At 31.0% G+C, this 13,664-nt stretch overlaps 2 long non-coding RNA genes across 2 annotated transcripts; one reads left to right on the top strand and one right to left on the bottom strand.

The window, feature by feature from the left end:
• The first annotated feature begins 4,986 nt into the window (after positions 1-4,986).
• On the top strand, positions 4,987-6,753 carry LOC143058808 (uncharacterized). The gene is made up of 3 exons (XR_012973239.1): positions 4,987-5,127; positions 5,695-5,787; positions 6,600-6,753. It is a non-coding gene; the product is annotated as an uncharacterized LOC143058808 (long non-coding RNA).
• A 942-nt stretch (positions 6,754-7,695) lies between these two features.
• Positions 7,696-13,014, bottom strand: LOC143058936 (uncharacterized). The gene is made up of 4 exons (XR_012973298.1): positions 12,934-13,014; positions 10,036-10,106; positions 8,990-9,202; positions 7,696-7,908 (listed from the first exon to the last, which is right to left on the bottom strand). It is a non-coding gene; the product is annotated as an uncharacterized LOC143058936 (long non-coding RNA).
• Between the last annotated feature and the right edge of the window lie 650 nt (positions 13,015-13,664).

Here is a 13,664-nt window from a genome sequence, read left to right on the forward strand (position 1 = left end):
AAATCCAGATGTATCAGAAACTAGAATTTACATACTCTTTGCCGATATTTTGTTTTAAAAATTAAAATTGAAATAAGACTACAGAAATTTTATTCTTATGCGAAAGCATAAAAAACGAATCAATGTACAAGAGATCGCGCAGAATCTACAAATCAAAATGAAAAAAATTTCGCGAATATTTAAGTCGTTTCAAAACATGACATCATACAAATGAAAAAGCTAAAGCTAAAGCTAAAACTAAAATTGAAATAAGAATACAGAACGTGTTTCCCTATGCGAATTCATAACAAAAAAAAAAAAAACAGTCTAAAATTGATTGGAGAAATATTCAAATCAAAATAAAATAGAATTTCGCGAATATTAAAATCGATTCAAAACATAACGTCATACAAATGAAAACGATAAAGCTGAAGGTTTTCCCGTTACGAAATTAAACTCTTGAAATTTGTACAATATAACATTAAAAAAGTTATTTCAGGTAGGTGTTGTTTTATTTGCGTTTCTAATGCATTATTCGCTTATTAACTTATTTCAGCAAATAACCATGGCTGCTCCTTAGTTACGAAATGTCATCTTTGGATTTGAATGTAGCTTACAAATAAAACAAGTAGATTAAAAATTGCAAATGTTCGATTTTAGAATAAAAAGAATCAATGTTATTTTTTTTCTAGCGGTTAATTACGAAATACTTCATACAAGCTACAGCATTATTAGAAAGTTTAAGTTTTATCTAACAGTAAGTAAAAAACCAAGCACACACGGCATTCTCATCCTCGCTTCAGTTTTTAAATGACAGTATTAAAATCGAAATAATTCCTGGAAGCTATAGATTTGTTGTAAAGTTACACGTGGCCTAGGCCGTGACATTCGTTTATGTTATCCTTCGCTAACGTTCAGGATAAAATTCGAATATCAAGGCTCAGACACGTGTAAGTGTCATGGCTTCCATGAATTATTTCTTACTACAACAATGTAACAATGTATACAAAACATTTGAAAATAGGTGAAAACATAATTTATTTTCCATATTAAACTAAAAAAAGGTTAAAAGTTTTTAGATATCATATCCCCATTTGTTTCTCAAATTCAACTCTTTTCACTTTTTGTAAATAACCACCAAGGATTTTAGAAATAATCGGATGATAAAACCATGTGTGGTTTTAGCCGACATATTTCTACGAAAAATCTCAGTATTTGGAAAATTTGTAAAACAATAAAACGGTATTGATGTTTTTCAACATTGGCAAGATTAATTGGTTAATTATTTTACTAAACTTCACCACTTTGTTGTCTCCGTTTTAACATGTTTCTGATTGTTGTTGATATCAGTTATTACTTATGTGTAGTCACGATTGTCATTTATATAATACGTCCTTTTTTGCGTTTAACTATCGAATCAGTATATACAAAGATGCCAAGCTTTATACATTTGTATCCAATAAATTAAACAACACATACATATGATAAGTGTAGCATTAATATATTTAATAATAAATATTCGTCGAACAGTTTCACTTCGCTATAAACTCACGAATGCACTACAAATCAAAATTTATAAAGTATATAAACTATCATAATATTTATACTTATCTATAAAAGTTGACTTGAGCTTCATCCTACCCAAAAAGTAATACTAAAGCATGGTCTTCGCGAATCTCATGAGTTGCATATATCCGTTGCATATACCCGTAATTAGCATTGTCTGTATATGTCACTTAATCAACATCAACATGTAACAGACATACACACTAATCACGTGCAACGGATAAACATAGACATGTGCTTATAGTAAACAATCACTACATCATGTGACCAATAACTTTGATAAATAAGGATTAAGTAGTTATTGTTTCTTAAGTGTTTTCTAAGTAGTTCAAGTAATACAATGATGAAAAGATTAAAATTTTTCGAGAGATTTATTTTATTTCAAACTTGCTGTATAAATTTAACTTTTTAAACTAGGATATCTTTAAAGTGGTTTGCTGAAGTCTACTATTGCTGCTTTTTGTGCAACGCTCAACCAATTCAGCGCCTTATAATTGAGTTTGTGATTAAGTAAATCAAAGTCGGTTTCTTTTTATGATCATTATTTATATACATTAAGATGAAAATTGACTTAGTCGTTGGTTAAATTGTGAGGTGACTAACACCCAGTATGATGACAGGTTTATCTGAAATAGTTTGCAGACAGTTTGCTAAAGACATGATCTCGCGACAAATGTTATTGAATATGTTCAAAATGTGATAACCTCAATATTGTCCCTTATTTGGAACATGAGACTTAAAACAGCATTGCTTTTATAATCTAAACAAACATACAATAATCAGCACACGCCATCTTGATATAATAAAAATCGAGTAAATATAAATACAATGGTATGCACTACAAAATGGAATAATACCCTCTAGTGTCCAACTTGCTACTTGGGACCCACCTGCATCAGACGCACTTAAAAATACATTGTCACGTGACAAGACGTAAGACTTAACGAAATGAAAGTTCACAACCACAAACAAAGAATAATCTGCATATACATGTAGTAGCAATGACTTCCTAAAGGAGTACTAAGCAACATATTTTTTTTTTATTCAGTGTGATGTGACTTATGCATTGAATCTACCATCAGTACCAACATGATCAAGTCATCTAAAAAGACAAGCTATATATAAATCATCTTTGTAAATTCAGTGTATAGCTAACTATCATATGAATCATGAATTGACATTTTTTACAAATTATCAACAATACCAAACTGGTAATTTTGTACTCCAAACAGCTGTGTCGTTTACCAAATCACTGGTGCTTGGATCACTACAGATGGAATTCTAAATCAAAGTCATGTAATAATTTCCGTCTGTTGTAAGAATAAAATTAATGGTTTGGAAAAAACTACATTACATGTACATGTGCTTCAACAAAATTTGACAGAAAATAAACAAAATAAATTATGTTAACCGTAAATAGCTTATTATGTGCATCATTTGATGACATATTACGAATGTTCATTTCTTTTAGTTTGCTTTTAAAAGCATCATTCTATATTTGAACACACGTTTTAGAATTTTGTAATTGAAAGTTTAAATTTGAAACTAACTACTATCATCATCAATTGTAAATGCCAGATTAGATCTTTAATTATTCTCATATATTATCCCATGTTAATCAAATGAGGCCTTTAATTGGTTATCAAAGGTACCAGGATTATAATTTAGTACGCCAGACGCGCGTTTCGTCTACATAAGACTCAGCAGTGACGCTCTTATCAAAATATTTATAAAGCCAACCAAGTACAAAGTTGAAGAGCATTGAGGATCAACAATTCTAAAAAGTTGTGCCAAATACGGCTAAGGTAATCTATGCTTTGGATAGGAAAATCCTTAGTTTTTCGTAAAATTCAAAGTTTTGTAAACAGGAAATTGATTAAAATTACCACACTAAAATGTTGAACTCAGCTTATTAGCATACTGTTTGGAAGTAGATATTTACCTGTACATACCAAATTGTCTTTATAGCTACTGAATAAAAATTTATTTCCATTTTGTCATACAGTTTATACTTTTTGCATTGGATCGGTTTTAAGAGATCTTCTGACACCAGAAGTAACTACTTTTACTTTTAACTGTGACAAGAAAAATGGAAAGTATTGATCCCCGGACAAAAAAAAAATATACCTTGTTATTGTATTTCCCCATGAAATAAATATAGAATGACATCTTTTAAAATTAGTTTAACTTTAGGAACTTCATCTTCCCATAAATATAATTGAAAAATGATACCAACAAACCTTTTCTACGTACAGGACCCGGTTGTTCAAAAGTGTCGTTAAGCTAACGACTAGTTAAGCCTAACACCTCTTTAAATTTTAACATTGTTGTTAGTTAATTTCTGTGTTAAATTATGTTGTTCAAAAATATTTAACGACTGCGTTAACTAACAACTTGTTAAAAAATTTAACAACTAATTAATTTAACATTTTCCAACAACTCCCCTAAAATTACCAACAATTCCTCCACTTCCTGTTTGAAAATGGCTGAAGAGCAACCCACCAAAAAAATTCCAAGAATTAGAGGCCAGAATTTTTCAAATATAGAAGTAAACCTTATAAGTAGGAGAGTGGTTGAAGAATTGGGTCTACTGTGAGGGAAATTCGGGAAGGATGTTACAGCAGATGTTAAAAACAAAATGTGGGAAAAGATAACTGCTGAAGTGAATGCTCTGGGTGTGAGCTACAGACAAGTTATAACTGTGAAAACCAAATTTGAAACTTAACAAGAGATGCAAAAGACAAATTCACATATGAAAAAAAGGAGAGAAACAGGACAGGAGGAGGACCTGCTCCAAAGCCAATAAGTGTTGCTGAGGAGAATATTATAAATGCCTTAAAAGACACCTCCTCCTTCAAAGGAATTGATGATGGGATGGAAACTTCAGTGGGCAAGTATTTTTGGTTTACTGATGTCAATAATGTGCTTCCATTTATTTCAAACAATAAATCAGACGGTTATTTTGTTTCTATCTTAGAAAATAATGCAGAAAATTAATATCTCTGAGTGCGTCGTCTGCTATGACATTAGGATATCCCTTTCAACGAAATTCCCTACAGACGTCGCCGATGTGCTATAAATAAAAAATTTTGTTGTGTTATAATTACAACCTTCCTCTTACCTGATATATACAAATACCTTCTGGTGGTATTGATGAGAAAAAATTATCACATACAAATATCTTTTCATCGTTAAAAATAAGGTTTAACTATTGTTTTGCAAGAGGTAAAGTTTGTTGGCCATCACCTTTGGCGGTCAATTCTGTATTGCCCCTTACATCATCTTTTACCACAATGAAAAAAAAATTCATAAAAAAAATCCCATTACTTTTAAAGATTAATTAAATTTCAATAAAATTTATTTGTTAATACTTGTAACCAAGAAAAAACTTGGAATTAGTACTTCACCAAAAGTCATTTTAACATGTTTATAGTCCATTTCGAAATAGCCCTGCGTTATTAAAAATTGAGTTATCTTTCTTTGTGCCTGATTTTTTTTGTAATTTTCACTTTATCATTTTTACAGAGTTTCCTCAGCAGACAGAAACAAGTGAGAGTACACCAACACAATTCAGTATACAAGGTATGCATCTAAAGAAGATATTCATGCATACTCATTACTTGCAGTAATATTATAATTGTAACCATAAGTAAAGAGAGATTATTGTTACAAATAATTAAGTATAAATTTTAGAGTGTAAATCAGTGGGAGGGGGGATCAAGCAATTTTAAAAGAAGTTTCAACTGTATGTAAAAAAATGTTTGTATCTATGAATCTATGCAAATCAATATTCTTTTTCCTTATTCATGTATGCTCTGTATGCCCCTTGTGGGCCCTTAATTGGAAATAAAACATGTTCTGTTCTGTTCTATATGTGACACAGCCCCTGTTCAAATGCATATATCATTATAAAAAGGGGGGTTTAACCATAGAACTGCCAGTGCAATAGGGAATGATGTTTATGCATATTCTTCCTTTTTGTGTATAGTTTTTATATGACAGCTAATGCAAATAGTGACAAGAACAACTCTATTCAATTATTATTTTATTTTATTTTGATCTAATGAAGAGTTTTTATTATCAATCAAATATCCAAAAATAAAATGATTGTTAAAAAATGAAATATAACGTATCTTCATTTTATTTCAGAAAGCTCATCATCTGATCCAATATATTTTGCTGAACCTGTCAGGTCACCAATTCCAGCTCAGATTGCTGCCTCAGGATGCCAGACATCTGATGGTAATCATTACATAGATTTTTGTATTATGTTAATTGTAAATTATTTTTACAATTCCGCATTTAAAAAAAATGAAGATGCAATGTTTCGGAATCAATATTTCATTAAAGAATTGAGGTTGATAATAAATTATATTGCTGTGAAAATAATCTATATAATTATATATATTTATAAATTTACTCATTGAGGGTCTAATACAGGGTCTCTGTAATAGCACGCTTTAAGTTAATTGTGTATCTATTGACTTTCTTTCATTCAATTGGTCTTTATATATTTTCTCAAGTTGAAATCGACACAGAATATAATGACTTATTGAAAGAAGTAACAGCTATATTACTTTTTTACTGTTTTTCTTTTTGACAATACCTTTCTTCAATCTATGTTGTTCAATTGATTGGGTTTGTAAGTCTTTAATATATGTATCTTGACTGACACATTTAAATACATATATTCAATTATACATCAACTTCATTTGCAATTTGGTGGATTGTTGTCTGAAGGTCTCTTAAGCAATCCTAATACCCCCATATAATGGCATATTTTTATATACTAAACAGATAACAAATGGTTTTCCCAATTGAATGGATTTACACTAGTAATATTTGGGTCCTATATAGCTTGCTGTTTGGTGTGAGCTAAGGTTCTGTGTTGAACGCCTTACCTTGACCTGTAATGGTTTACTTTTATAAATTGTGACTTGGATGGAGAGTTGTCTCATTGACACTAATACCACATCTTCTTTTATCTACCCTATATGCAATGTATACAAGTTCAACTGAGGCAATTTTAATGTTTCTTTAATCAAAACTTTCAGAACCACCATCTTCTGTGGAGAGTATATGGATTAGGAGACTGGAAGAGGTTCATCAGAGAAATAAAGAAACACCTTATACTGAACATGCCAACCTACCAGTGTCTGCCCAAATACCTCCTTCATGTCTTAATAGCAGCACTCAGCAACTACCAAAAACTAGGTATATGTTTTATATGAAAGAATACAACAGCCTTTTTAATTTCTACACACTAAATAAGTTGGATATGTACTGAATGTTCTTGAGTGCTGTATATAGCTGGCTTTGAAACTTTTTTAGATGGAGTCATCACTGATGTAAGAGTTTTTTGGATCTGAATACATCCTTGAATGCAATTGCTTATTGCTGAAGGGATTTTGATGATACATCTTGACTTAATTGGGCTTCTTTTGGACTGTGCCGCATATTTGTCTGATTGGAAATCATACCACATCTTCTTATGTATAAATGATTTGAATACTGATAAATATTCTTATAGTGCCAATAAATCACTCTTGTAAATGTTTTATGTGAGATTAATATGCATATTTGTTATGAATTAACCAGTTATTGAACTTCAAAAATAGTTCGAAAAGGAAAACTGAGCGGTTAAATTTAATAAAATGAATAATTGTATACCTTTTATACCTATCCATTGAATATGTCCAAAAAGTTCATACAGCAGCCCTGTATAAAATCAAGAGTTATCTCCCTCTTAATTGTTTCATTAAACTTGTTCTTAAGGATGAAATGTTTATAATAACTATATTTATTTGAAAAAATTAACAAATATGCATTTTTATTATATATATTTCAGTGAAAATAAACGGACAATGAACCCAAGAAAACTGCAAAAGACGTGTATGAGTTGCAGTGTCTGGTGTTAGAGAGTGAGCTAAAAAGAAATCAGACTCAAATGGAACTATTCAAGAAGCAAATGGAGTTATATGATATGATGAAGAAAAATTTGGAAAATAGTTGTACAGAGTCAATGTTAGAGGCTCTACTTCATTAAGTTTAATCAGCATTTATTTATAGTTCCATATTAATGTTATATTTTTTATATGTTTTATTGTTATTGATAAAATATATATTCAGAAAAAAGCTTTTAATGTTTTATTCATGATTTCAACGATTAAAAAATGTGGAGGAAATGTGGTCTCTGACACCGCTCCCATCCTGATTACCAAAGAAACGGTCCCAAAGATCTCCATCATTGTCTATCACTAATCCATCATCTTCAATGTCTGGTTCATTTAATAAGATGCAAATATTGTGAAGAATAGCACAAGCCATTATGATCTTGCATACTTTGCTTGGTATCATTTTTATCTGAAACCGAAAAGTGAAAGTTATGTAGAATTATTGCCTTTTTTAACTATTATAGTTGATATAATAGCATGTTAAATTTATTATAATTTTTATTATCTTTAACTTCCAATATACAACATAATATACACAAATATAACAGCAATATATCATATATAAATCTACTAATATTATCTAATCAATACATCTCTCTACTAGGAAGCATTTTTTTCTTTCAATAATAAAATATAAGATGGATGTTTATTTGGTCTTAGACGTTAAAACATAAACAAGAGTGCACACGCTGGAATGTTTTGCCTTCGTTACTAATCGTCAATACTATGATGATTTTCCTTAATATAAAGCTTTACTACAACTATCACATAAACTTAACATGATACAAGAAAATGATGTCAAGTCATATAAACCAAACAAGAAATACGTGTACACCTAACAATCATTCTATACAAGAAACAGACTTAACCAAAAAAACTAAACATTGACCAATTAACCATGAAAAGTGAGGTCAATGTCAGATGATCCATGCCAATCAGACACGTACATTTAATGATTCTTCCATACACCAAATATAGTAGACCTATTGCATACAATATAAGAAAAACAGACCAAAACACAAAAAATGAAATATAACCACTGAACCAAGAAAATGAGGTCAAGGTCAGATAACACCTGCCAGTTTGACATGTACACCTTACAGTCCTACCATACACAGAATATACTGGACCTGTATAGATTCAGGATACCAATGAACCCAAACAATCCATTGTTTGTAAAATTAAATGGTCTAAATTTGAACCCTTTGGATCTTATATTATATGGATTAATTTGAAAACAGGGCCCTATATAAAAATATTATCACACAGATAGATTCAGCATATAGATCCACAAAAAAATAAGTTTATGTTTAAAATCGAACAAAGTTTAATTTTGGAGACCTCAGTGTTGACCAATTTCTAATGGGGCCAAAATATTTAAATAAATTACAAGATAAGAACCCCAACACAAAATGAAAGTTTTTTTTAATCAACTGCATTTTTTATGTTCTATGACTGATCATTTGCTTAAATAATCTTTTATGCTTTACCTCTGAGTGTAATATGTGGAACCTTCTCTTCAACCTCCCAAATGTTCTCTCTATCACACTTCTGGTTGAACAGTGGCATCTGTTGTACTTCTTTTGATGATCAAGTACAGGATTCTGATATGGGGTCATCAGGAATGGTCGACAAGGATAACCACTATCCCCCAGCAGTACACCATTTGCCCATCCACCAGTCTGTTCCATGTAGGTACACACCTATACATAAAAGTTTTAATTTTTTTTTACAGCAAATATTTGATTAAAACTTCCATTTTTATATTTAAATTGATATATTCAGCTTCGCAGGGAGGAGTTACACTATTTACCTAAAATAATATTCAGCAAGACTATTTTTTATATATTCCTTTTTCATTTATTGTATATCAATATTTTTTTTCATCATAACCAACCCTAAAAACTAATTGATTGCTGCTTTATATGTATAGAATAATTGATTTTTTAACATATAAATTATTCACTAAAGATATTTCTATATTCTTTTCTCAGTTATTGTATCTCAAGATTTCTTTCAACAAAGCCCCCACTAAATGGTTGCTTCTTTATTAATTAATTATATAAATTTCCAATGATAAATTAATTATTTTGAACTGAAATTCAAAAGTCCTTACATTGATATTTTCACACCTTTATGTGTATCTAATGACAAAAAGTAAAAAATAATATTGATAAGAGCAAATAAAAATAGTGGTTTCATAGGCGGATCCATGAGGGACTGGTGGACCCGGGCCCCCCTTACGTTGGAAAAATTTGGTTGAATATATAGGAAATCACTGAAGCATGACTGGAGCGTACCACCCCCCTCCCCTTAGGTCAGTCAGAGGGCCCCCTTTAGGAAAAGTTCTTGATCCGCCACTGGGTTTTATGTCCAAGAAGAAGATTTTGACTTCCTGCAGTGATGACCAATCCAAGATAAGAGATTTTAATTCTTTTATTGAGAAAATAAGAAGTCTGGACTGACTGCTAACATATAGTGCTTAAAAGGGAATATAACTTATAAAAGATGACCAACATTGCAATAAAATATATACCTGTGAAGTCCTGAATATGTGGGAGTCATGACTGCTACCTGGCCAGTTTGCATTTATGTTTGTGAATTTACCTGCAAAATATAGATAATATATAATGCAAAGAAGAAAGAAATGATGTAATAGCATAAACAAATTTACATGTAACAAATTGTCTTTGATTAATTATTATATTTTCTAATTAAGAGGTGTAGCAAAAGTTTAAAGAGAGGATTATTTAGGATCATGCAACAATGGACTTTAAAAATAAAATTTATTTGAATCCATATTTTAAAAGTCTTGTAATGGTAATCTTAAAAGGGGGTGTCCAAACATTTTAAATTATTAGTGTATATAAACACAATGAATAACCATGACAACTGATGTACAATGCAAAATTTAGGCCGTTACTTTTCTGGTTCAAATTGTTTTACGTTGTCATTCCGGAGACTTTTGGTAGATTGTGGTTTGTCATTATGTCATCTAATCTTTTAATTACCAAACGTGACTTATTACCGATTGTGACTGTTTTGCTGAATGTGAATTCGTATTACTATAAGACGTGTTTCTGTACTTGTTTATCCCAAATTCATGTATTTAGTTTACATGTTTAATTTTATATTTGTAATTCTCATCTTCTCATTTTGTCAAATGTGTTGACGTCTTTTTATTATATTTAGGTGTTACGGATAGAAAAATTAATCACCGCCTTTATTTATTATATTTAATTTTGTACGATTAAATACGTTTGAAGTTGGATTCATAACAAACTGGACATACATATATTACAGTTAATTGCTATTAATAAGTATTGCAATATGCATTTTGTTTAAATGAATTATCAGTATTTCGTTCTAATATAATATTAAAGCAATCCTAATTCTATCTCACTTTTGAATTATAGTTTTTCATGTGTGACGTCATGCTCTTTCTAAATTTCATAAATTCAAATGTGGCATAACGTTTGCCTTTTCGCCATCGTATGTGACGTCATTTTTTTTAATTGCATAGACGCCTGGACTGATTCGGGTGTGTCTATGCTGTATTGAACTTGGCATCATGTATTCGGGTTTAGTTTTCTGTAATAAGTTAATACTTCAGTTTCATTATGAATATATCTTTCACATTCATTTGTTAAAATTTACTGTTTGCAATAGCATGAATCGTTCTATATAATAGTGTTCTTATCCCGGGCATAAAAACAATGCCGTATTTGGCAAAACCTTTTCAACTTTTGATCTTCAGTGCTGTACAACTTTGTACTTTTTTCACTTTCGATCTTTTATATCTGGGCGTTATGTATTCGGGTTTAGTTTTCTGTAATTAGTTAATACTTCAGTTTCATTATGTATATCTCTTTCATATTCATTTGATAAAATTTACTGTTTGCAATAGCATGAATTGTTCTATATAATAAGAATGTTCTTATCCCGGGCATACAAACAATGCCGTATTTGGCAAAACCTTTTCAACTTTTGATCTTCAGTGCTGTACAACTTTGTACTTTTTTCACTTTCGATCTTTTATATCTGGGCGTTATGTATTCGGGTTTAGTTTTCTGTAATTAGTTAATACTTCAGTTTCATTATGTATATCTCTTTCATATTCATTTGATAAAAATTACTGTTTGCAATAGCATGAATTGTTCTATATAATAAGAATGTTCTTATCCCGGGCATACAAACAATGCCGTATTTGGCAAAACCTTTTCAACTTTTGATCTTCAGTGCTGTACAACTTTGTATTTTTTTCACTTTCGATCTTTTATATCTGGGCGTGACTGGTGAGTCTTGTGTGGACAAGACGCGTTTTTGGCGTATTGAATTTTAAACCTGATGTTTTTTGTTATCTATTAATCATGCTTTTCTTTGTCTAATATGTTCTCCTTTTTATTTGTATTGTAGTCCTGTAATATTATGTTGTCATTTTAATGTTATATTTAACTTTGCCATTAAAGTGCGAGGTTTGGCATGCCATAAAACCAGGTTCAACCCACCACTTTTATTCCCCTTTAAAAGTGTCCTGTACCAAGTCAGGAAGATGGCCATTGTTATAATATTGTTCGTTTCTGTGTGTGTTGCATTTTAACGTTGAGTCGTTTGTGTTTTCTCTTATTTTTGAGATATTGAGATAAGACATGGCACGGTACTTGTCTATCCCAAATTCATGTATTTGGTTTTGATGTTATATTTGTTATTCTCGTGGTGTTTTGTCTGTTGCTTGGTCCGTTTCTGTGTGTGTTGCGTTTCGGTGTTGTGTCGTTGTTCTCCTCTTATATTTAATGCGTTTTTTTCGGTTTTAGTTTGTTACCCCGATTTTGTTTTTTGTCCATGGATTTATGAGTTTTGAACAGCGGTATACTACTGTTGCCTTTATTTACAGCTGGTATGTGTCTCGCTCATTGTTGAAGGCCGAACAGTGACCTATAGTTGTTAATTTCTGTGTAATTTGGTCTCTTGTGGAGAAATGTCCCATTAGCAATCTTACCACATCTTCTTTTTTATATGTATAGACTTACAAATTTTGACTCAACTGTATTGTTTCAAACTAGGAACCATGATATCAAATTAAAAGTTGTAATGCATGTTGCATAAGGCATAAATGTGCTGATCCAGTCATCAGAGCAACATCAAATTATAAATTTACATAAGCTAGGGTACTATAGGTTAATGTTTCTTTCTTTTGGATTGAAATTTAAGGGGGAAATTCAAGAAATATATCAGAAACAGCAGTGGTGGATACAGAATAGGGAAACCTCCCTTTTTAAGATTATCAGTGTATTTGAATGGGGACATATGGTTGGAGCTCCCCTTCAGGCTTTATCTTATGTTGGGAACCCCCCTTTTTGGAAATGGCTGGCCCCTGAACAGAATCTTTTTCTCATTAAAGAAAACTAATATCTTCTTTTAATATTTGACTTACCAATATTTTAAGTTATCTTTAGTAGGTAAACCATATAAAACCCTAATCATGTCCTAGATGATCCGAGATGAACTGAGTGAAAGTGAAAGTAAAAATGAAAGTAAAATGGTTTTTTTTCTGAGAAACAGACTATATTGGTCCCAGTCACACTGAAAAGTTGATACCAGTTTATTATTTACGAAGGTCAATGTCATAGATGAGAAATGTTTTACCTTTAACATCACAAACATCCTGCACATTTACAGAGTGTACCCCTTTCCTATTAACGAATGATGCTTCATCTTCTGATGGAGCCTGGATACGGACGTGTGTCCCATCTATTGCCCCTAGCACATTCGGGAAACCACTTAGACGGTAAAAGTCTCCTCTTGTTTCGTCCACATTCCTTGGCCACTTGATGAATTCATCCCGCTTGTTACAAAGTGATGTCAACACATCAGACACAAAACGCGAGACAGTTCCCTTGTGCAAACCTGTAAACAGACCAAGAACATACAATTTGGGAGATCGTTTAAGAACAAAAAATAAAATGTGTATTTTACCGGCGTTTGTTTACATTTTCGAAAATTAACAAATTGAAATTATCATTCAAACATCAGTCAAAGATCATTATAGCAATTGATTAACACAATTTTACTAATGTTTACTTAATTTTAAATCATATATGATAAATATATAAATGAAATCTTACCTATTGTGTCTCCAACTACTTGCAAAAAACTGCCTGTAGC

This window comes from Mytilus galloprovincialis, chromosome 14, assembly GCF_965363235.1.
Source record: "Mytilus galloprovincialis chromosome 14, xbMytGall1.hap1.1, whole genome shotgun sequence".
NCBI classification, from domain to species: domain Eukaryota; kingdom Metazoa; phylum Mollusca; class Bivalvia; order Mytilida; family Mytilidae; genus Mytilus; species Mytilus galloprovincialis.